Source organism: Pan troglodytes, chromosome 19, assembly GCF_028858775.2.
Source record: "Pan troglodytes isolate AG18354 chromosome 19, NHGRI_mPanTro3-v2.0_pri, whole genome shotgun sequence".
NCBI lineage: Eukaryota > Metazoa > Chordata > Mammalia > Primates > Hominidae > Pan > Pan troglodytes.
The window spans coordinates 89825303-89848346 of record NC_072417.2 but is presented as its reverse complement, the minus strand read 5'-3'; the positions used below and the strand labels follow the sequence as shown (position 1 = coordinate 89848346).

At 51.4% G+C, this 23044-nt stretch overlaps 1 long non-coding RNA gene across 1 annotated transcript; it reads right to left on the bottom strand.

Moving 5' to 3' along the window:
- Positions 1-8522: 8522 nt before the first annotated feature.
- Positions 8523-13186, bottom strand: LOC134808906 (uncharacterized). Its single transcript, XR_010153098.1, has 3 exons — positions 13100-13186; positions 12653-12705; positions 8523-8610 (listed from the first exon to the last, which is right to left on the bottom strand). It is a non-coding gene; the product is annotated as an uncharacterized LOC134808906 (long non-coding RNA).
- Positions 13187-23044: the final 9858 nt, after the last annotated feature.

The following is a 23044-nucleotide window of genomic DNA, read 5'->3' as shown; positions in this document are numbered from 1 at the left end:
TCTGCCTGAGCGACGGTGAGACTCTGACTCAAAAAAAAAAAAAAAAAAAAAGATGGGGTCTCACTATGTTGCCCAGGTTGGTCTCAAACTCCTGGCCTCAAATGATCCTTCTGCCTTGGCCTCCAAAAGTGCTGGGATTACAGGCAAGAACCACCCAGCCCAGCAATTTTTCCACAATTCTGAAACCTAAAAGTCCAAGTTCAAGGTGTTAGCAGCGTTGGGTTTTTGTTCACACCTCCTACGTTGGCTTGCATGACCTTCACCTGGTCTTCCCTGTGTCTGTGTCCCTCTTCTTATAAAGACACCCATCATGTTGGATAGGGCCCATTTTCACTTAATTATTTTATTTTATTTTGAGACGGAGTTTCACTCTTGTTGCCCAGGCTGGAGTGCAGTGGCGCAATCTCAGCTCACTGCAACCTCCGCCTCCCAGGTTCAAGCAATTCTCTTGCCTCAGCCTCCCAAGTAGCTGGGATTACAGGTGCCACCACCATGCCCGGCTAATTTTGTATTTTTACTAGAGACAGAGTTTCAACTGTTGGCCAGGCTGGTCTCAAACTCCTGACCTCAGGTGATCCACCTGCCTTGGCCTCCCAAAGTGGTGGGATTACAGGCATGAGCCACCGCACCTAGCCTAATTACCTCTTTTTTCTTTTTTTTTTTTGAGATGGAGTAGCCCTCTGTTGCCCAGGCTGCAGTGCAGTGGTGTGTGATCTCAGCTCACTGCAACCTCCACCTCCTGGGTTCAAGCGATTCTCCTGCCTCCCGAGTAGCTGGGATTACAGGCACATGCCACCATGCCTGGCTAATTTCTGTATTTTTAGTAGAGACAGAGTTTCACCATGTTGGCCAGGCTTGTCTTGAACTCCTGATACCCCCACCTCAGCCTCCCAAAGTGCTGAGATTACAGGTGTGAGCCACAGTGCCTGGCCCTAATTACCTCTTTAAAGACCCTGTCTCCAATGGTCACCTTCTGAGCTACAGGGTTTGGGGTTCTAACATACGAATTTGGTGAGGGGAACGCAATTCAGCTCTTAAAAGGTGCCCACTCAGAAAACTGCCACCCAGCAGCAAAAGGGTTAAAGGCAGAAGCCGGGTAGGGGTGGAGAGCTGGGGGGAGTGTGTGTCTGCATTAAGTAGATTAAGTGGGAGGGACTGCTCCAAGCCTCAGCCATAATTAGAGAAATTAAAGTCCCGGCTGGAAAGAGCAGGAGCTCTCCTGCCTTATCATTAATGGGGAGTGTGCTGGTGCTCCGGGGAAGTTTGGGTTTGCGGCTGCTGGGATCTGTAATAAGGCGAGGAAGTGAGCTGACTCCAGCCAAGGTGCTTGGTGCTTGGCTCAGAATAGACCTGGGTATACATGAGACCATCCTAAGGTCTCTGGGAGCCCAGCCTGCAAGCCTCCAGGTTCCCCCAGCCAAAGCCCATCCCAAGTGATCCCCCCACCCTCTACCAGAGGAGCACTGGCCGGTCCAGCTCCGACTGGTCAGGGCACTCGGCCCCTCTCCCCACGAACAGCGCAATTTGCTGCCTGAGCTACAAGAGGTGTTTGTTTGAAACATGAAGGTACTGAAGGACTGATCCAGGTGCCCTGGACCCACTGGGTACAAGGGGAAACTAGTCCCTTCCGGAGGACGCTGCTGGAGGGGGTGGGGTCAGGTCCAGTAAGGAGCAGAGTGGAACCCCCTTGCGTGGCTGCATCAGAGGCCACCCAGGGGCCACAGCATGGGCAGTCACAACTCCAGCGTGGGGGTAGTGATGACTTCCCTTGCTCAGGAATTCCAGCTTTTGTCTTCCTTCTACCCTTCACCCAAAAGACCGGAACCGGGAGAGAAAAAAAGGGAGTGTCCTGGGGCAAAGGGAGACACAGCCCTCCACAGACATGGGTGGGTGGGGGGAACAAAAGGAGAGAGAGATGGGGAGAGACTGAGAGGCAGAGAGAGAGACAGAGAAAGGGAGGGAGAGGCAAAGAGAGAGGGAGAGACAGAGAGGCGGGGTGGGGGGAGGGAGAGACAGAGAGGCAGAGAAAGAGGGAGAGAGAGACAGGGAGAAAGAGAGGGAGAGACAGAGAGGCAGAGAGAGAGAGGGAGAGAGAGACAGGGAGAAAGAGAAGGAGAGACAGAGAGGCAGAGAGAGAGAGGGAGAGAGAGACAGAGAGAGGGAGAGACAGAGATGCGGAGAGAGAGAGAGGGAGGGAGAGGCAAAGAGGGAGGGAGAGGCAAAGAGAGAGGGAGAGACAGAGAGGCAGAGAGAGGTGGGGGGAGGGAGAGAGGCAGAGAGAGAGGAAAAGAGAGACAGAGAGGGAGAAAGAGAGGGAGAGACAGAGAGGCAGAGAGAGACAGACAGAGAGAGGAAAGACAGAGAGGCAGAGAGAGATAGAGACAGAGAGAGGGAGAGAGAGACAGGGAGAGGGACAGAGAGGGAGGGACAGAGAGGCAGAGAGAGAAAAAGAGGCAGAGAGAGAGAGAGAAGCAGAGAGTGGGAGAGGCAGAGAGAGTCGGGGGAGAAACGGAGAGAGGAGGAGAAAAGAGACAGAAATAGAGAGACACAGAGTGGGAATAAGAGGGCAGGGAGAGGAGAGAAAGAGACTGACTGAGGGAACAGAGGGAGTCAGGGAGAGAAGGAGGGAGAAAAGGAGAGAGAGGAAGAGACAGGTGGGGAGAGAGGGAGGGAGAAAAGGAGAGAGGGAGGAAGGGACAGAGAGCTTGGCTCAGGGAGGCCAACAAGACTGTTTTACCAGGAACACAGTGATGAGAACAGAGCTCTGGTCTGGAGGGGCTGATGCTCCCTGTGGAAGTCACTTCTTCGGAGGGGCTGCGTGCTCTCTACAAGGAAGACGACGTGCTGTGCTAGTGAGTGTTGGGACAAGACCTCTTTGAGGAGGTAACACTGAATTCAGACTGGAGTGAGAAGGAGACACAAAGGTGCCAGGGAGGTAGTTCCAAGCAGCAAATGCAGGAGCCCTGGGTGGGGGTGGTCAGCACTGGGCAACTAGAAGGGGAAGGAGGAGATGGGGTGGGAGAGCTGGGCAGGCCAGACCACAGAGCAGCTGGGATGGATTCTGGTTGCAGTTGGGGGTGCAGGGAGCGAGGTGCTGGGATTTGTGCTGTAGCCGGGTCACTCTGGCTGCTGGGCTGGGGGACACGGGACAGGAGTCGGGAGGCAGAGAGCTGGGAGGGCCAGCCGGATCCGGAGTGGGCTGAGGCAGTGGGGGTGGAGGGAAGTGTAGGTTGGGATATGTCTAGAGGGACGAGCCCAGGTGACCGGCTCAGGGCAGGAGAAAGAAGGAAACAAATGCAACTCCTGAATCTGGAGGCTGAGCAGTGGCGGGTGCCGTTCTCTGCGATGCGGAAGGTGGGATCAGAGAATTTCCACGTGCTCAATCCATGTGCCTATGAGGCACCCAGCAGAGGAGTCAAGAAGAGATGGATCTCATGGGGGCTCAGGGGAGGTGTCAGCGCAGGAAACAGAAATGCAGAAGACAGCGGCAGACGCTCTACAAAGGCACGGCACAGGTATTAACAGCCTCCTAGGAGGCGCTGTCCAACACCGCAGCCAGCAGCCACTGTGGCTATTTACACTTAAATTCATTAAACTGAAACTAAAAGGAAACCTCAGGCCGGATGCAGTGGCTCACGCCTGTAATCCCAGCACTTTGAGAGGCCGAGGCGGGTGGATCACCTGAGGTCAGGAGTTAGAGACCAGCCTGGCCAACATGGTGAAACTGTCTCTACTAAAAATACAAAAATTAGCTGGACATGGTTGCATGCACCTGTAATCCCAGCTACTCAGGAGGCTGGGGCAGGGGAGAATTGCTTGAACCCAGGAGGCAGAGGTAGCAGTGAGCCGAGATCATACCACTACACTCCAGCCTGGGTGACAGAGGGAGACACTCCATCTCAAAAAAAAAAAAAAGAAAGAAAAAAAAAAAGGAAACCGGTTTCTCAGTCACACTGACCACCTTGCACGTGGCTCATGGCTACTGCGTTGCACAGCACAGAAAGAGAACATCTCCAACATGGCAGAAAAATCTGTTGGGGCCGGGCATGGTGGCTCACGCCTATAATCCCAACACGTTGGGAGGCGGAGGCAGGCAGATCACTTCAGCCCAAGAGTTTGAGACCAGCCTGGGCAACATACTGAGACCCCTATCTCTACAAAAAATAAAAAATTAGCCCAACGCAGTGGTGCATGCTTGCAGTCCCAGCTGCTCAGGAGGTTGAGGCATCAGTGAGCAGTAATTGTGCCACCGCACTCCAGCCTGGATGACAGAGCAAGACCCTGTCTCAAAAACAAAAAAAAAAAGCACCTCTGTTGGACCATGCTAAGATAGACAGCCAAGAGCTGAGCCAGGCACAGGCCAGCATTGAGTGCTCAGAAACGACACCTGGAAAATGTGCTGTCTGGGGGGCCTGGAGCTGAGAGGTGACGTCGCTCATCAGAGACCTTGTCAAAGGCCAGCTCAGTGAAGAGTGGAGCAGACTGAAGTGAGCGGAGAGGAGGAAGTGTAGACCACGAGAGGAAAGAAATAAGCATCAGGCCGGACGCTGTGGCTCATGCCTGTAATCCCAGCACTTTGGGAGGCTAAGGCAGGCAGATCAAGAGGTCAGGAGTTCAAGACCAGCCTGGCCAACATGGCGAAACCCCGTCTCTAGTAAAAATACAAAAATTATCCAGGTGCAGTGGCGCGTGCCTGTAGTCCCAGCCCCTCGGCGCAGGAAAATCACTTGAACCCGGGAGGTGGAGGTTGCAGTAAGCCGAGATGGCGCCACTGCAGTCCAGTCTGGGCAACAGAGCAAGACTCTGTCTCGAAGGGAAAAAAAAAAAAAAAAGAAGCATCAGCTCAAGGGTGGTCACCTAGGAGGTGTCATCACAGGAGGAAGGACTGGAGTCTTCAGGCCTCTATGCCATTGACTGTTCACGGCCTGGCTGACCCCTTTCTCAGGATGTCCTACAACAGCCGGAGCCCAGAGGACAGAGCCCAGGCTTAGAGTCAGCAAGCAGAGGGGGCACTCTGCCCTGAAGCCTGGGCTCACTCCCTGCTCTGTGAGTTAAAGATGGCACTGAGCTGTCTTTCTGCTTATTTTAGATCCAGTTTCACTGGTGCTGGCCATGTCCAAGGCCAGGGCCTGAGCTCACCAGCTGAAATGGAACCTGTCTCAGGGGGGTCCAGGCCAGCAGAGCCATTTCAACAGGGTCAAGCCTTCTCAGCCAGAGCAGACCCCAGAAGCAAAGGGCTCCCACTCCAGGGCCCTGTGACAAGGCTCTGAGCCACTTCCTTGCACCGTGTGCTCAGGGCGAAGGTGGACAGCCCCAGACAGGGCCCAGGCATACTTTGGGTGGCCTCCTACGTCTTTCCTCTGTGCCCCTTCCCTGCTGTCTCTTTGTGTGTCTGAATTTCCTCTTCTTTTCTTTCTTTCCTTTTTTTTTTTTTTTTTGAAACAGAATCTCACTGTTGCCCAGGCTGGAGTGTAGTGGCGCGATCTCAGCTCACTGGAAACTCCGCCTCCCAGGTTCAAGCGATTCTCCTGTCTCAGCCTCTCGAGTATCTGGGATTACAGGCGCGTGCCACCACGCCCAGCTAATTTTTGTATTTTTAGTACAGGGTTTCACCATGTTGGCCACGCTGGTCTGGAACTCCTGACCTCAGGTGATCCACCCACCTCAGCCTCCCAAAGTGCTGGGATTACAGGCGTGAGCCACCATGCCTGGCCTGAATTTCCTCTTTTTATAAGGACACCAGTGAGACTGGATTATTGCCCCCTGAGCCTCATTTTAACTTAATCACCTCTTTAAAGGCCACATCTTTAAATACACTCACATTCTGAAGTACAGGGGTTAGGGATTCACTATGAGTTAGTTTAATTTTTTTTTTTTTTTTTTTTTTTTAGAGATGAGATTTTACTATGTTGGCCAGGCTGGCCTCAAACTCCTGTGCTCAGGCGATCCTCCCACTCAGCCTCCTGAGTAGCTGGGACTACAGGTGCATACCACCAGGCCCAACTTTCATCATGAATTTTTTTTGAGAGAGGCAAATCAGCCCCTCACACACAACCTCAGGTCCTATTCCAGGACACTGTCAGAATGTGAAGAGATAAAAAGGCACAAGCCCCCTTCCCCACTTGGCCTGGCTCTGTCTGAGCTCTGGGTTCAAATCCTGCTTTAGAATATAAAACTGCACAGACAATACGACTCAGGTTATGGAAATTAAATATGAAGACAAAGCAAATATTCTAAAAGATTAAATGGCAGGCTTATATGGGTAGATTAAATTTTTTCATTTTCCATTTTTTTGTATAGTATGAACTTTTTTTGTTTTTGTTTTTTGAGACAGTCTCGCTCTGTCACCAGGCTGGAGTGCAGTGGCGCGATCTCGGCTCACCGCAAGCTCCGCCTCCTGGGTTCACGCCATTCTCCTGCCTCAGCCTCCTGAGTAGCTGGGACTACAGGCGCCCGCCACCACGCCCGGCTAATTTTTTGTATTTTTAGTAGAGACAGGATTTCACAGTGTTAGCCAGGATGGCCTCCATCTCCTGACCTCGTGATCCGCCCACCTCGGCCTCCCAAAGTGCTGGGATTACAGGCGTGAGCCACTGTGCCCGGCCCTAACTGTTGTTTTTAATAAAGAAATGTTTTTAAAAATCCCAATTCAGCTGCTTAATGTAAAACCATGAACAAATTATTATTATTTGAGACAGATTCTCACTCTGTCCCCCAGGCTGGAGTGCAGTGGCACAATCTTGGCTCCCTGCAACCTCCACCTCCGGGGCTCAAGCCATTCTCCTGCCTCAGCCTCCCAAGTAGCTGGGATTACAGGCATGAGCCACCATGCCCGGCTAATTTTTGTATTTTTAGTAGAGACGGGGGCTTCACCATGTTGGCCAGGCTGGTCTGGCCTCAAGTAATCCGCCCACCTCAGCCTCCCAAAGTGCTGGGATTACAGGCGTGAGCCACTGCACCCGGCCAAGACATGCTTTTTAAATCCCAACTCAGCTGCTTAATGTAAAATCCAGGACAAATTCCTTCTGAAAGGTTTCCCTTCTCCATCTCTTTCAGATTTCATCTGAAATTGGGCTTATGCTGCCTCCCATAAAGGAAGTTGAAGGATTAAATGACACAACTTATATCAGTGATTTTCTAACTTATTGGCTATAGAATCCCTTTACTCTCCTAAAAATTATTGAAGCCTCAAAGTGCTTTTGTTTCTATGCATGTTACTCATCAATATTTATTGTATTAGAAATTAAAACAGAAATTTACAATTTTATTTAACTCCTTTAAAATAGCAACAATAAACCACTACATGTTAACATAAATCACATCTTTTTATGAAAAAAAAAACCTCTATCTTTTAAAACAACACAATGTTAGTCAGAAGGTGCTGTTTTAAAGTAGTGCAAGTCCGGGCGCAGCGGCTCACACCTGTAATCCCAACACTTTGGGAGGCCGAGGTGGGCAGATCACTTGAGATCAGGAGTTCAAGACCAGCCTGGCCAACATGGCGAAACCCCGTCTCTCCTAAAAATACAAAAATTACCCAGGCGCCATGGCGCACACCCGTATTCCCAGCTACTCGGGAGGCTGAAGCGGGAGAATTGCTCAAACCCAGGAGGAGGAGGTTGCAGTGAGCCGAGATCACACCACTGCACTCCAGTCTGGGCAAGAGAATGAGATTCTGTCTCAATAAATAAAGTAGTGCAGATCTCTTTAATGTCTGGCTTAGTGGAAAGCAGCAGGTGGACTCTTCTGTCTGCTTCTACATTCTGGCCATTGTGATATGTTGTTTTGATTGAGAAGAATGAAAACCTCCTCGAGGCCAGGCGTGGAGGCTCATGCCTGGAATCCCAGCACTTTGGGAGCACAAGGCAGGTGGATCACCTGAGGTCAGGAGTTCAAGAACAGCCTGGCCAACATGGCAAAATGCCGTCTCTACTAAAAATACAAAAAAGTAGCTGGGTGTTTGGTGGACGCCTGTAATCCCAGCTACTTGGAAGGCTGAGGCAGGAGAACTGCTTGAACCCGGGAGGTGGAGGTTGCAGTGAGCTGAGATCATGCTATTGCACTCCAGCCTAGGAGACAGAGTGAGACTCTGTCTCAAAAAATAAAATAAAATAAAAACTCCTTGGGTCTCAGAGGGCCCCACTTTGAGAACTGCTGACTTACACAAAGCCCCTGGCACAGGGCTGGGTGGGGTACCCCCGGCCTGGGTCCTATGGGGACAGTCAGGACTGTTCTGGTCCTGATTCCAATTCAGCAGCACAGGACTGGCCTCCCACCAGAGCCCAGGGACAATGGCAAGTGACAAGAGCCGCGGAGGCAGCTTGGGAGGTGGCGATGACAGAGGATAGAATCGACCCAGAAAAGCAAACTTTGATTTGCTAAAAATATCCCTGAATTAGGAGAGTCTCCCCCAACGGCCCCTCCCAATTCAAATCCATGAAAAGCCAGATGCAAGGCACCCAGCCAGGATTGAGATCAGGCAATTAGACCATTTCAGACAAGCTTGCAAGCTCTCAGACGCACAGACATTTCAACCGTACAAAGAAAATGTGCACTTTGTGGATACAATGACAGCAAATCGTTTTCCCTTTTTGTCCCTCTTCTTCGTCCCTGTTCATAGACAAATGATGGAGAGAAATAAGCATGATTCTGTGCAGACAAGACGAAAATAAGTTTAACAACAAAAGGAACATCTTTTAGGGAAGCTTTCGGGCTGATGCAGCCCCGTCGGGGTGGGGAGCAACTTCCCCCGAGGCACAGCCTGCTGGGGTCTGCCTGGCCCGAGTCCACGAAGTCCCTGGATGACAGAGGCTTGGGTTGTGGAGCATCTGCCCTGATGTGGGGTGCACAAGGGGACCTGAAGGCACCAGCTGAAATCAGAGAGACCACTCTGTGGACGTCCTTGCCAAAGCTCCAGGTATCAGGCTGGAGAGGACCCCAAAGAGCCTCTCACAGACTCTGTAGTAATGGAATTTGCAGCCGGCCACTGGACGAACATAATCTGATCACTGCTCTAAGATACCTACTTAACTTTGCCCCAGCTTTCTACCCATATACCTTTCTCTCAATTATGAGAGGCCACTCAATATCAGGGGTTCCCAGCCATGCCTTACTGTCCCCCCTGCCATTCCCTCCTCTGCTGAACAATAAGCAACCTTTTCCCAAGAAGAGTGGCTTCACTCCCCTCCTATGCTTCTGGGTCCCAGCCTATAGCAGAAAGAGACATCCCATAACTACGCCGTATGGGAGCTGCCAGCAGCAAGGCTCAGGAGGGGCTGCTGGGAAGCCTCTCTGTCCTAGTGGGCTCCGGCTACCACTGCAAACCACAGACTGGGAGGCCTCATCACAGGCATTTGTGTCTCATGGTGCTGGAGGCTGGGAAGTCCAAGATCAAGGTGTTGGCAGATTTTGTTCTCAGGGAAGCCTCTCTTCCTGGCTTGCAGATGGCCACCTCCTTGCTGTGTCCTCACATGGCAGAAAGAATTCACGTGCAAGCTCTCTGGGTCTCTTCTTACAAGAGCACTAATCCCATGGAGAGGGCCCCACTCTCATGCCTTATCTAACCTAATCACCTCCTAAGGCCCGTCTCCTAATACCACCATACTGACAGCTATGGTTTCAACATAGTGATTGTCAGGGAGATACAATATTCAGTCTAGAGCATTCTCTATGGCTACTCCACCATCCCCCACCGCAACTCTTCACAAGGGACCCTCCACCATCCCCCCAACCCCTCACAAGGGACCCTCCATTATACCCCAAACCCCTCACAAGGGACCCTCTACCATCCCCCCAACTCCTCACAAAGACTCAGCCATAGAACTCACTGCAGAGGAATTGACTGGGCTGTCCTGGGGAGGGGCTGGATGAGTGCCATCATCTGTCATGCAACAGGAGGCCCCGCCCAGGACAGCGTGATCATTTGCAGGGAGACACAATGCTCTGTGCTCCCTGTCTCCATTGGGCCGCCCTCCCAGCCCCTGCAAATGCATACACTCTTTCCACCTTCCTCACTTCTCACACAAAAAGGAATGTCCTTCTGCAACAAGCTCCACATGAAAAGTCAGCATTCAATATCAGAAGAGAGGCTTTGTTTTGGGGAGGGATGAGGAGAGAATTGAAGAGTCATGTGACCCTAACATATCTGTGGTTCTGGCAGGGACTTTGTATATATGCGTCATCTCATCCTCACACGTCTGACGAAGTAGGTGGCATTATCCCCATTTTACAGAGGGGAAATCTAAGTTCTCACAGCTGGGGAGTCAGGAGGCCAGGATCCTCAAGGGTCTATCCAGTCCCAAAGTTACTCACTTTCTTTTTGAGACGGAGTCTTGCTCTGTCACCCAGGCTGGAGTGCAATGGTGAGATCTCGGCTCACTGCAACCTCTGCCTCCCGAGTTCAAGCGATTCTCCTGCCTCAGCCTCCCAAGTAGCTGGGATTACAGGTGCCCGCCACTATGCCCAGCTAATTTTTGTATTTTTAGTAGAGATAGGGTTTCACCATGTTGGTCAGGCTGGTCTCAAACTCCTGACCTCAGGTGATCCGCCCGCCTTGGCCTCCCAAAGTGCTGGGATTACAGGCGTGAGCCACCACACCCAGCCAAGTCATTCACTTTCCACCACACCACACTTTCAGAATAACTGGAAGCTCCCCCCAGGCTGAGCGGGGCCTCCCACAAAGTGCAGAAGATGATGGGGGAAGGGATGGGGTACAGAAGCAGAAGTCATGTCTGCCCGACGGTGCTGACGTAAGGTGGTCACTCTTGGGATGTCCCGTGATGGTTAATATTGAGTGTCAACTTGATTGGATTGAAGGATACAAAGTATTGTTCCTGTGTGTGTCTATGAAGGTGTTGCCAAAGGAGATTAACATTTGAATCAGTGGACTGGGAGAGGCAGACCCACCTGCAATCTGGGTGGGCACCATCTAATCAGCTGCCAGCGTGGCTAGAATAAAGCAGGCAGAGGAACGTAGAATAAGGACACTCTCTGGATCTTCCGGCCTTCTTCTTTCTCCCGTGCTGGATGCTTCCTGCCCTCAAACATCAGACTCAAAATTCTTCAGCTTTTGGACTCTTGGACCTACACCAGTGATTTGCCAGGGGCTCTCAGGCCTTCGGACACAGAGTAAAGGCTACACTGTCGGCTTCCCTACTTTTGAGGTTTTGGGACTCAGGCTGTCTTCGCTGCTCCTCAGTTTGCAGAAGGCCTATTGTGGGACTTCACCTTGTGACTGTGTCAATCAATTCTCCTAATAAACTCCCCTTCATATATACATCTATCCTATTAGTTCTGTCCCTCTAGAGATCTCCGACCAATACATCCCCTTTAGTTAAATGGAATGGGACAACACGCCCAAGACCTACCCTGAACATTCCCAGGACTCTGAGTTGCTTTAAAATATGCTTTTGTCAGGACACAGTGGTTCACGCTTGTAATCCCAGCACTTTGGGAGGCCAAGGCTGGTGGATCACCTGAGGTCGGGAGTTCGAGACCATCCTGGCTAACATGGTGAAACCCCGTCTCTACTAAAAAAATACAAAAAAATTAGCCAGGCATGGTGGCAGGCACCTGTAGTCCCAGCTACTAGGGAGGCTGAGGCAGGAGAATGGCGTGAACCCGGAAGGCGGAGCTTGCAGTGAGCCGAGTTCATGCCACTGCACTCCAGCCTGGGTGACAGAGCAAGACTCTGACTCAAAAAAAATAAATAAATAAAAATAAAAAATAAAATATGTTTTTGTTCTGGAAAGCAAGAGAGTAGCCTGGCACTGCTTGCCCTCCCCAAGTACTCGGCCCAGTTACTAAGGAGCTGGCCCAGCCTCCTCAGTGGGGTCAGATGAGGCTTGCCAAGTCATTCTCACCAGCAGCAGAATGAGAGGGAACTCACCGCCTGAGGACCTTGGTGTTCAGGACAAGCACCAGCCTGTGGATTCATTAATGCAGATCTACCCAGCTGCCCTGAAGGATAAACTCTCACCCATCTTTCAGGCAGAGCCCCCATCTAGAAGCCTACGATCTTTGGCAAAACATCTTTTCATGCTGACATTTTATAACTGATGTTTTCATGTATGTGCAGCTGCCTGCTGTCACACGTATCTGTAATTTGTGGATTTCAACCGGATGTTCTATCATAGGCAGGAGCAAGTTGTTTGCAAAACATACAAGTCAAATAAATTAATGGACCATTAAACGAGGCTCTCCTTGATAGCCTAGAGAATGCTCCTGATCTATAAATCTGCAGATATTAGTAGCATCTGCAGGCCAGGCACAGTGGCTCACGCCTGTAACCCCAGCACTTTGGGAGGCCAAGGCAGGTGGATCACCTGAGGTCAGGAGTTCCAGACCAGCCTGGACAACATGGTGAAACCGCATCTCTACTAAAAATACAAAGATTAGCCGGGCATGGTGGCAGGCGCCTGTAATCCCAGCTACTTGGGAGGCAGCGGCAGGAGAATTGCTTGAACCCGGGAAGCAGAGGTTGCAGTGAGCTGAGATCAAGCCATTGCATACAGCAGAGACTCCATCACAAAAAAAAAAAAAAAAAAAAAGCACCTGCAAAACCAAAATCCCATGTCTCTCCTGCCAGCATGTGTACACTCCCCTAACCAGTAGAGACGAGGCATGCCTCCCGCATGGCCCCAATGGTCCTTACCTCCTGGTATCCATGCCCTTGCGGAATCTCCTTCCCTTGGGTGTGGGCTGGACCTGCTTCCAACAAATATAACACAGAAATGATAAGATGTCACTTCCAGGTTACAAAAAGAAACCATGGGCCAGTGTGGTGGCTCACACCTGTAATCCCAGCACTTTGGGAAGCTGAGGGGGGAGGATCACTTGAGCCCAGGAGTTAGTGACCAGCCTGGGCAACATGGCAAAACCCCAACTCTACAAAAAATACAAGAATTAGCCAGGTGTAGTGGCAAATGCCCATAGTCCCAGCTACTCAGGAGGCTGAGTCAGGAGGATCACTTGAGCCTGGGAGGTGGAGGTTGCAGTGGGCTGTGATCACACCACTGCACTCCAGCCTGGGCAATGGAATCAGACCCTGTCTCAAAACAAAAAGGAAAAGAGAAATAAATGGTGGCTTTTGTCCACTCACCCCTCTCTCACTCTCTCTGGCTCTGAGGGTGACTCTTCCTGCCATAGTTGCTTTACAAAGAGGCTTCTGCAGCAGGAAACTGAGGGCAGTCCTTGATCAACAGCCAGCAAAGAAAGTTCTGCCAGCAACCAGGGAGCAAGCTTAGAATTAGATCATTCCCCAGTGGAGCCATCTGATCACAATAGACCCCAGCCAACTCCCTGACCATGGGCTTCTTGAGACCTGGAGGCAGAGGCACCCAGCTAAGCTGTGCCCAAATTCCTGACCCATAGTAATAAATGAGACAATACATGTTTGCTGTTATAGGCCTCTGCGTGTTGAGGTGCTGAGTTACACAGCAATAGCTCCCAGATACACAGACATACACACATGCTATACGGACAATTACCAAGTCTCACATCAGTTCTTACACACATAGTCACAAATAAGAGGTACAGCCAGAAAAACATGAGCACAGATTTCTATATCAAACCTTCAAGGTTGGATGTTGTATTATTGTGGTTTTTTTGGTTGGTTGGTTGGTTGGGGTTTTTTTGTGTTTTGTTTTGTTTTTGAGACGGAGTCTTGCTCTGTTGCCCAGGCTGGAGTGCAGTGGCACGATCTCAGCTCGCTGCAACCTCCGCCTCCTGGGTTCAAGCAATTCTGCCTCAGCCTCCTGAGTAGCTGGGACTACAGGCACCCACCATCATGCCCGGCTAATTTTTATATTTTAGTACAGATGGGGTTTCACCATGTTGGCCAGGCTGGTCTGGAACTCCTGACCTCAGGTGATCCACCTGCCTTGGCCTCCCAAAGTGCTGAGATTACAGGTGTGAGCCACTGCGCCTGGCCTTTTTTGTTTGTTTTCAGACAGGGTCTTGCTCTATTTACCAGGCTGGAGTACAGCAGGTCAAACACAGCTCACTATAGCCATGACGTCCTGGGCTCAAGTGATCCTCCTGCCTCAGTCTCCTGTGTAGCTGGGGCCACAGGTGCACACCACCACACCCCAGCTATTATTGTCATTTTCATATATAAACTTTCCAAATTCTTCCAAAGTCAAAGCAATCCACTAACCCTGAGGCAGGAGGAAGTGGGGCAGGAGAGGCAGATAGCTTTTGTTTTCAGATTTTTTTCTTTTTTTTTTTTTTTTTTTTGAGTCAAGGTCTTGCTCTATCACTCAGGCTGCAGTGCAGTGGCACAATCACAGCTCTCTGCAGCCTCAACTTCCTGAGCTCAAACGATCCTCCCACCTCAGCCTCCCAAGTAGCTGGGACTACAGGCATGTGCCACCATGCCTGGCTATTTTTTTTTTTTTTTTTTTTTTTTTTTGGGAGAGACAGGGTCTCAGTATGTTGCTCAGGCTGGTCTTGAACTCATGGCCTCAAGCGATCCTCCCTTCTCAGGCTCCCAAACTGCTGGGAATACAGGTGTGAGCAACCATGCCCGGCCTGTTTTCAGGTTTCTGAAGCTAAGAAGCTCAGTTTGTCTGACTTACCTACGATGACTCTCTCTCCCTCTTCTACATAAAAAACAGCCTATTTCGGAGAAAATTTAGTGCCAGCCAAAGGGGTATCTACCTTGCTTACTGTGGGACATTACTTCTATTCCAATTCAAGCTTTTAAGAATAATTTTTATTTTAATATCTTGAACGTATGAGAAGAATCCATCCATAAAATAGACTGCTCGATATTTCATTACACTCAGATCCCAGCCGAAGTACCCTGCTGGCTGCCTGCCTTCCCTCGGCCAGGAGGGTGCAGGTGTCCCCATGGAGAGAGGCAGCCTGGACTCCTTGGCTCTGCCCAGATCCAATGCCAATACCCTGTGCCAGGCCCCGCTAGCTTCAAAGATTCCCTCCACACCCCTGGCATGTCCTACTGACTCATCCTCTTGCTGCAGGATACACATAAGCATCCATCTTCCTGAAAGTCATTTATTAAAAGAGAGTCTATCTTAGAAAGAGCTCTAGGCTGGGCACGGTGGCTCACGCCTGTAATCCCAGCACTTTGAGAGGCCAAGGTGGGTGGATCACGAGGTCAGGAGTTCGAGATCAGCCTGGCCAAGATGGTGAAACCCCATCTCTACTAAAAATACAAAAATTAGCCAGGTGCAGTGGCAGGTGCCTGTAATCCCAGCTACTCGGGAGGCTGAGGCAGGAGAATCGCTTGAACCCAGGAGGCGGAGGTTGCAATGAGCCGAGATCGCACCACTGCACTCTAGCCTGGGTGACAGAGCAAGACTCCATTTCAAAAAAAAAAAAAGAAAGAAAGAAAAGAAAGAGCTCTAGCGCCCCAGGAAAGGCCTGCTGGGGTGCATGCTCAGGTATGTGTAACTGAGCTTACCTTGGCTAAACTCCAATCGCAGAGGCAGCCTGGAAATTGGCCCAAGGGGAAGGGAGAGTGAGTAAGAAGACACTGGGGCGGGAGCAGGGTGGACCTGTGGCCTGGAAAGAGAAATGGGATGAGCACGGCTCGGCAAAGGGCCCATGCAGATGAGGCGTCTCCAGTCAAGGTGGCCCAAGAGAAAAATTATCTGTGGGGACTGATCAAGAACCACCCACGTTGGGAGGCTGAGGTGGGCAGATTGCTTGAGCTCAGGAGTTCAAGACCAGCCTGGGCAACATGGTGAAACCTCATCTGTACTAAAAGTTGTTAAAATTAGCTGGGCATGGTGGCACACACCTGTGGTCTCAGCTATTGGGGAGGCTGAGGTGAGAGGATCACCTGAGCCCGGGGAGGTCAAGGTTGCAATGAGGCAAGATCATGCCACTGTACTCCAGCCTGGGCAACAGAGTGAGATCCTATCTCAAAAAAAATAAAAATAAAAAGAGCCACCACGTGGGGAAGGGACAGCCAACCTCATCTGAAGAACCAGTGTCAGGACTGAGGGGTCATCCAGAAGGCTCAGACCAGCACCCTCAGCCCTTCCCACTAGCACAAGGGACCAAAGGTGGATGGGATCATTGGCCAAGAGCTTGGTCAGCCCCGTCCCAGTGGCACCCTCATACACAGCACACAGAGGCACCCACAAATACCCACACAAGGGCCAGGCGGGCATGGAACACACACTCTGACACTCCACAGTCAGATACAAGAACAGCCCACAAGCACCGCTGGGACACCCAGGGGCCCCTTGCTCAGCCCAGACCTGCCATCAGGCATGGAGAGGCCACTGCCCCGAGCAGAGGCAGGATGGAAACCGAGTCTCCTGAGGCCTCCCTGCGGAGTGCAGGCCCTCGTCAATGGAAAAAAAGAAGGAAGAGGAGGCTCCTACTTCTCTGCAGGAGAACTTTCTAGAGGGTTATTCCGCTGGCCTCTCCCGTGCAGGGCATTTCCAATTCTCTGTGACTTCCGGATATGCAAGGATTCAAAGCCACAGAACTGATCAGCGTGCACCCCCTACGTGCACGCCCCAGCCCCGGGAGCGTGCCTTCCACTCCCGGTGCTCCACCAGAGGAGAGGCCGCAGCACTCCTGTAACAAGACGCCACAGTGATGGTTCCATCTCCTGGAAGCTGGTGAATAATTCAGGAGAAATACTTACTCCCGTTTTAATTAATCCACATGGAATTTCAAAAGCAGAAATGCACCATCACTCCGGCCAGGAAGCAGCAGGTACAGGCATCTTATTACTCGGCATTTGATAGCCCGACTCTCACTTGGTTGTTAACAGGCTTCACAAGAAGAAACCTCAAACTGCACCGAAATGATGAGGCCGGTGCAGAGGGAGACATCCCGGAGCCTGGACGCCTTCAGGCATCGTTTCCTCCCCAGCCCACCCTCAGCGCAGAGTGGGGGAGAGAAGTCCTGCTTGCCTCATGTTGGACAGCAGCCGCCCTTGCGTGTGGAAGTTACACACACTCACTCACAGGGACTAGCACAGGGAGAAACAGAATTGGCTACCTCCACCTCAATGCTCCCCTTCCGCTCACGGGCACCTGCCACTGCTCTGTCCAGTCCTGCCCTCCACGGTGCCTTGAGGGCCTGTGTGGTACAGCCGAGCACGCCAGGACCCAGCGAAGAGCTGCCTCCCTCAACACTGTCACATAGCTACGAAGGGGTCAAACTGAGACCCCAGGTCTGTTCACTGCTGGTACTCGACCCCCAGTGGGTCCACGGATGCTAAACCCGGGAGGGTCATGAGGCTGAGGGAGGGAATCCCTCCGCCAACTCCCACTACACAAAACACAGGAAAGAGACAGAGGATGCGGGGTCCAGGAAGAGAGACTCCGTGTACCTACCAGGGGGCTGTGGGTGCCCCTGGGAAAGCAGGCTGCCTGGCAGATGGCACAGAGTAAAGAGGGCAGGGCCCACGGTGGTGACACAAGGAATGTGAATGGCTTTTCTAGGCAGTCTGGGAGCTAAGGAAAATTGGATGCATGGAGTTCAAGGGGTCACAGTCTTAAGAAAAATGGTCTTTTGGCTGCGTGTGGTGGCTCACGCCTGTAATCCCAGCACTTTGGGAAGCCGAGGTGGGCCGATCACTTGAGTTCAGGAGTTCGAGACCAGCCTGGCCAACATGGCAAAACCCCGTCTCTACTAAAAATACAAAAATTAGCTGGGCATGGTGGTGGGCACCTGTAATCCCAGCTACTCGGGAGGCTGAGGCAGGAGAATCACTTGAACCCAGGAGGCGGAGGAGGTAGTGAGTGGAAATCGAGCCACAGCACTCCAGCCTGGGCAACAGAGCAAGACTCCACCTCAAATTTTAAAAAAATAAAAATGGTCTTTAGTTTGTTAATATGTTCAAGAGGGAAAGCGTTTATGAAGTGAGGCAAAGGTGCTGGAGAGAGGGAGACAGGAGAGAGAGGCTGCCCCAGGACGTTGCAGCCCCACTTGTAGAGAGCCCCTGGAGGGAAGGACAGCTCAGAAACACAGCTGCCGCTGCACCCAATGCACACGCACCTCCTCTGCAGTGGGATGAATAGTGACCCCCAAAAAGCTACATCCACATTCCAGAATCTGTGAACGAGGCCTTACATGGAAAAACATTATTTGCTGAAGTAATTAAATTAGGGGCCTAGAGATTTAAGAAAATCCGCCTGGATTTTCACTGGAAAATGAACATTTTCTTTTTTTTTTTTTTTTTTTTGAAATGGAGTTTCACTCTTGTTGCCCAATGGCACAATCTCAGCTCACTGTAACCTCTGCCTTCCGGGTTCAAGTGATTCTCCTGCCTCAGCCTCCCGAGTAGCTGGGACTACAGACGTGCACCATCACGCCCGGCTAATTTTTTTTATTTTTGGCAGAGACGGGGTTTCTCCATGTTGGTCAGGCTGGTCTAGAACTCCTGACCTCAGGTGATCCGCCCGCCTCAGCCTTCCAAAGTGCTGGGATTACAGGCGTGAGCCACCGCGCCCGGCCCATTTTCTCTTATAAGGACACTTGTCATTGGAGTTAAGCTCCTCCTGGAAAATGCAGGAGAAAGGAGGAGGAGGCCACGTGAAGACCGAGGCAGAGACTGCAGCGATGCGGCCACAAGCCAAGGAGTGCCTGGAGCCCCCAGATGCTGGAGGAGGCAAGAAACGGACCCTACCCTCGAGCCTTCGGAGGGAACACGGCTCTCCCACACCTTGATTTTGGATGTCTGCCTTCTAGAACTGAAATAAATACCTGCTGTCAGCTGGGCGCGGTGGCTGACGCCGGTAATCCCAGTACTTTGGGAGGCCAAGGCGGGAGGATCACGAGGTCAGGAGATCGAGACCATCCTGGCTAACACAGTGAAACCCTGTCTCTACCGAAAATACAAAAAATTAGCCGGGTGTAGGGGCAGGTGTCTGTAGTCCCAGCTACTCTGGAGGCTGAGGCAGGAGAATGGCGTGAACTCAGGAGGCAGAGCTTGCAGTGAGCTGAGATCGTGCCACTGCACTCCAGCCTGGGCAAGAGAGTAAGACTCTGTCTCAGAAATAAAAAGAGAAAAAATACCTGCTGTCCAGACATCCAGTTTGTGGTCATTCATCACAGCAGCCACAAGAAACTAACACCCCGGCTATGCTCAGCCACATGAGAGGACAGGAATCAGTCAACCGATGGGCCATCAAATGGCAGGGAGGGAGGGACCCTATTCAGCCCGGCTGACCGTGAGGAGAGGAGCTGAAGAGGGAAATGCAGGATGGCATTGAGCTCAGGAAAGCATGAGGCAAACCCCAGAGCAGAGGGTAGGTTTACGGCGGAACACTCAAGGTGGGTGGAAGGAGGTTGAAGGCAAGGCTGCGGGCAGCTGAAGGATAGTCAAGAGGAGACACAGCCCAGGAAGGGCAGCTGGGGTCGAGGGAGCAAAACGGAGGGTGAGCAGATCAACTCCACTTCCAGACGTGTCTCGGCAAAGCTCAACCATCCAAGAGCAGGAGCAGGGGGAACCAGCAAGGTGCTCTGGGCAGGTGCGTGTGTGCAGAGGTGTGCAGGACAGGGAGTGTGTGTGGTGTGTGTAGGTGTGGTGGGTGAGCTTTGAGTGTGTGCAAGACTTTATGAGGGGCCCGGCGCGGTGGCTCATGCCTGTAATCCCAGCACTTTGGGAGGCCGAGGTGCGTGGATCACTTGAGATCAGGAGTTTGAGACCAGCTTGGTCAACATGGTGAAACCCTGTCTCTACTAAAAATACAAAAATTAGCCGGGCGTGGTGGCACATGCCTGTAATCCCAGCTACATGGGAGGCTGAGGCAGGAGAATCGCTTGAACCCAGGAGGCAGAGGTTGCAGTGAGCCAAGATCATGCCATCGCACTCCAGCCTGGATGACAAGAGCGAGACTGTCTCAAAAAAAAAAAAAAAAAAGAGTTTATGAGGGAGTGTGTGCAAGTGTACAAGTGCATGTGCAAATGTATAAGCGGGTGAATGTGTGTGTGTGTGTGTGCACAGGCACCCAGGAGAGGGGAATACAGAATCAAGGTTAGAGGAGGCCAAAAGCAGTGACTTACGCCTGTAAACCCAGTGCTTTGGGAGGCTGAGGCAGGAGGATTGCTTGAGGCTAGAAGTTCAAGATCCGCCTGAGTAACATAGCAAGACCCTGTCTCCACAAAAAAATTAAAAATTAGGCAAAGCACCCTGGCTCATGCCCATAATCCTAGTACTTTGGGAAGCCAAAGCCAGAAGATCACTTGAGCTCAGGAGTTTGAGACCAGCCTGGGCAACACAGTGAGACTTCAACTCTATTTAAAATAATTATGGCCGGGTGCAGTGGCTCACGCCTGTAATCCCAACACTTTGAGAGGCTGAGGCAGAAAGATCACTTGAGTCCAGGAGTTTGCGACCAGCCTGGGCAACATGGCAAAACCCCACCTCTATAAAAAAGAAAATACAAAAAGTAGCCAAGCATGATGGTGCCTACCTGTTAGTCCCAGCTACTCGGGAGGCTGAGGTAGGAGGATTGCTTGAGCCTGGTTGGTTGAGGCTGCAGTGAGCTGTGATCGTGCCACTGGACTCCAGCCTGGGTGACAGACGAGACCCTGTCTCAAACAACAACAAGAAAAAATATTCACTTTTCCTTACCTTGAATGCCACTGGGTGAAAATGGTGGTCAGAGTTCCTCAGATCAACTCAGTTGAAATAGAAATGTTCCAGGGGGCCCCTAAGACACGTCACTGAGAATGGGAATTCCAAGTTTCCCAAAAGCCCTCCTGCCGCTTCCCAATACCCACCTCCTCCACCTTCCACCTCATTCTAAAGCCCAGGCTCATACCCAGAGGGTGCTAGGCCCAGTGGCCCCACACACTGCTCCTCCTCACTGGCCTCCTTCAGAGGCCCAAGTGACAGCTGGGCAGTGCTTGTGGGTGATCTCAGCATGAGCACCCACGTTTTTAGCTGCAGAAGAGAGGAGCTTGAACTAGATGATTGCAAAGATGAGGGACAGCTCCAACATAATGCTGCTGGCTGTACACTGACAAAGTGCCTTGAAGATCACGGGCTTGATGTCACCATGAAGTGATGCTGAGTGGAGGCCAGCATACACTGGCCCCGTGCCAGAAGAGGGAACAGAGCCTCCCGCACTCCACTCTGCCCGGTCCAGAGCTTCGGAGCCTCTCTGCCACAGCCAGGGCTGACCCCACCCCTGTTCCCATCCTGACCCAGGCCTCCAGGACCCCAGCTCCGGATCAAGTGGCAAAATCCATTGTTTAAAAGGAAAAGGTGGGCCGGGCATGGTGGCTCATGCCCGTAATCCCAACACTATGGGAGGCTGAGGCAGGTGGATCACCTGAGGTCAGGAGTTCGAGACCAGCCTGGCCAACATGGCGAAACCCCATCTCTACTAAAAAATACAAAAATTAGCTGGACGAGGTGGCAGGCGCCTGTAATCCCAGCTACTCAGGAGGCTGAGGCAGGAGAATCGCTTGAACCCGGGAGGTGGAGGTTGCAGTAAGCCAAGATTGCGCCATTGCACTCCAGCCTGGGAAACAGAGCAAGACTCCATCTCAAAAAAAAAAAAAGAAAGAAAGAAAAAGAAAAAGAAAAAAAAAAAGAAAACATGGGCCAGGTGCAGTGGCTCACGCTTGTAATCCCAGCACTTTGGGAGGCCAAGGCGGGTGGATCACTTGAGCTGAGTTCAAGAGCTCAGGAGTTCAAGACCAGCCTGGCTAAGATAGTGAAACCCCGTCTCTACTAAAAATACAAAAATTAGCTGGGCATGGTGGCGGGCGCCTATAATCCCAGCTACTTGGGAGGCTGAGGCAGAGAACTGCTTGAACTTGGGAGGCAAAGGTTGCAGTGAGCTGAGATCACGCCACTGCACTTTGGCCTGGGTGACAGAGTGAGACTCCATCTCAAAATAAATAAATAAATAAATAAATAAATAAATAAATAAATAAATAAATAAAAGATGGCCAGGCACGGTGGCTCACGCCTGTAATCCAAGCGGTTTGGGAGGCCCAGGCAGGTGGATCACTTGACGTCAGGAGTTCAAGATCAGCCTGGTCAATATGGTGAAATCCCATCTCTACTAAAAATACAAAAATTAGCTGGGTGTGGTGGCATGTACCTGTAGTCCTAGCTCCTCTGGAGGCTGAGGCCAGAGAATTGCTTGAACCCAAGAGGTGGAGGTTGCAATGAGTGGGGATCATGCCACTGCACTCCAGCCTGGGCAACAAAGCAAGAGTCTGTCTCAAGGAAAAAAAAAAAAGAAAAAAAAAAAAAAAAAAGGACGACCAGCATTTTGATCTTGGCTGGCATTGGTCCACATGCTCCTTCTCTCAGGAGAAGGGGATAATTGTGATGTTTCTGATTCACTCAATTTATTGAGGGTCTCCTCTGTGCAAAGTGGTCTCACTCCTTATTTATACCTAATCAAAGGACCATTTGAGCACCCCCTAAATGATGCTCACCTTAACCCCATGAAGTAGCCATTTCTTGAGTGCTGCAGTGAAATCGAGGCCTGGAAAAGTTACACCTTTTGCTCAGGGTGACATCTAAGAAGTGGGGGGATGTAATGTGAACCCAAGCTTCTCTGTCCCCAAGGCCCCTCTCGGCAGCATAGGGAGAGGATCATCATGTTGGCAGCCTGTGCCCACACCGCATGGCTTCCTACTCTGCTCCTAGAAAAGGGGCCCTCACAGCTGGCCCCTGGCCAGGAAGCCTGCTCCCAATAGCAGCAGATGCCCCAGGAATGGCGACCTCCTTGGCAGGGTACCGGAGGTTAAGGGCAGAATGGTTTCTGCTAGCAAGGCAGCCCTGGGGCAGGTGCCAGATGGACCTGAGAGCATGCCAACTGCTCTGGAGTGATTTCCTCCTGATTGCCTCCTGCATGGCAAGGACCTGCCCTCTCTACCTTAATAAAATTGGATCCCCATCCTACAAAACTAGACATAGAGAGAGACGCTGTCATCCAAGGGGAGACTGAATCTTGGATTCTAGAAAAGAAGAGTTGGGACTGCAAAGTCAATTCCCTTTATGCACCCCCAACTCCAACTTTCCCTCCCCACACTGCGCCCTCCATCCCCCACCCTTCATAACCTAAGGACAGACAGTTGATTTTTG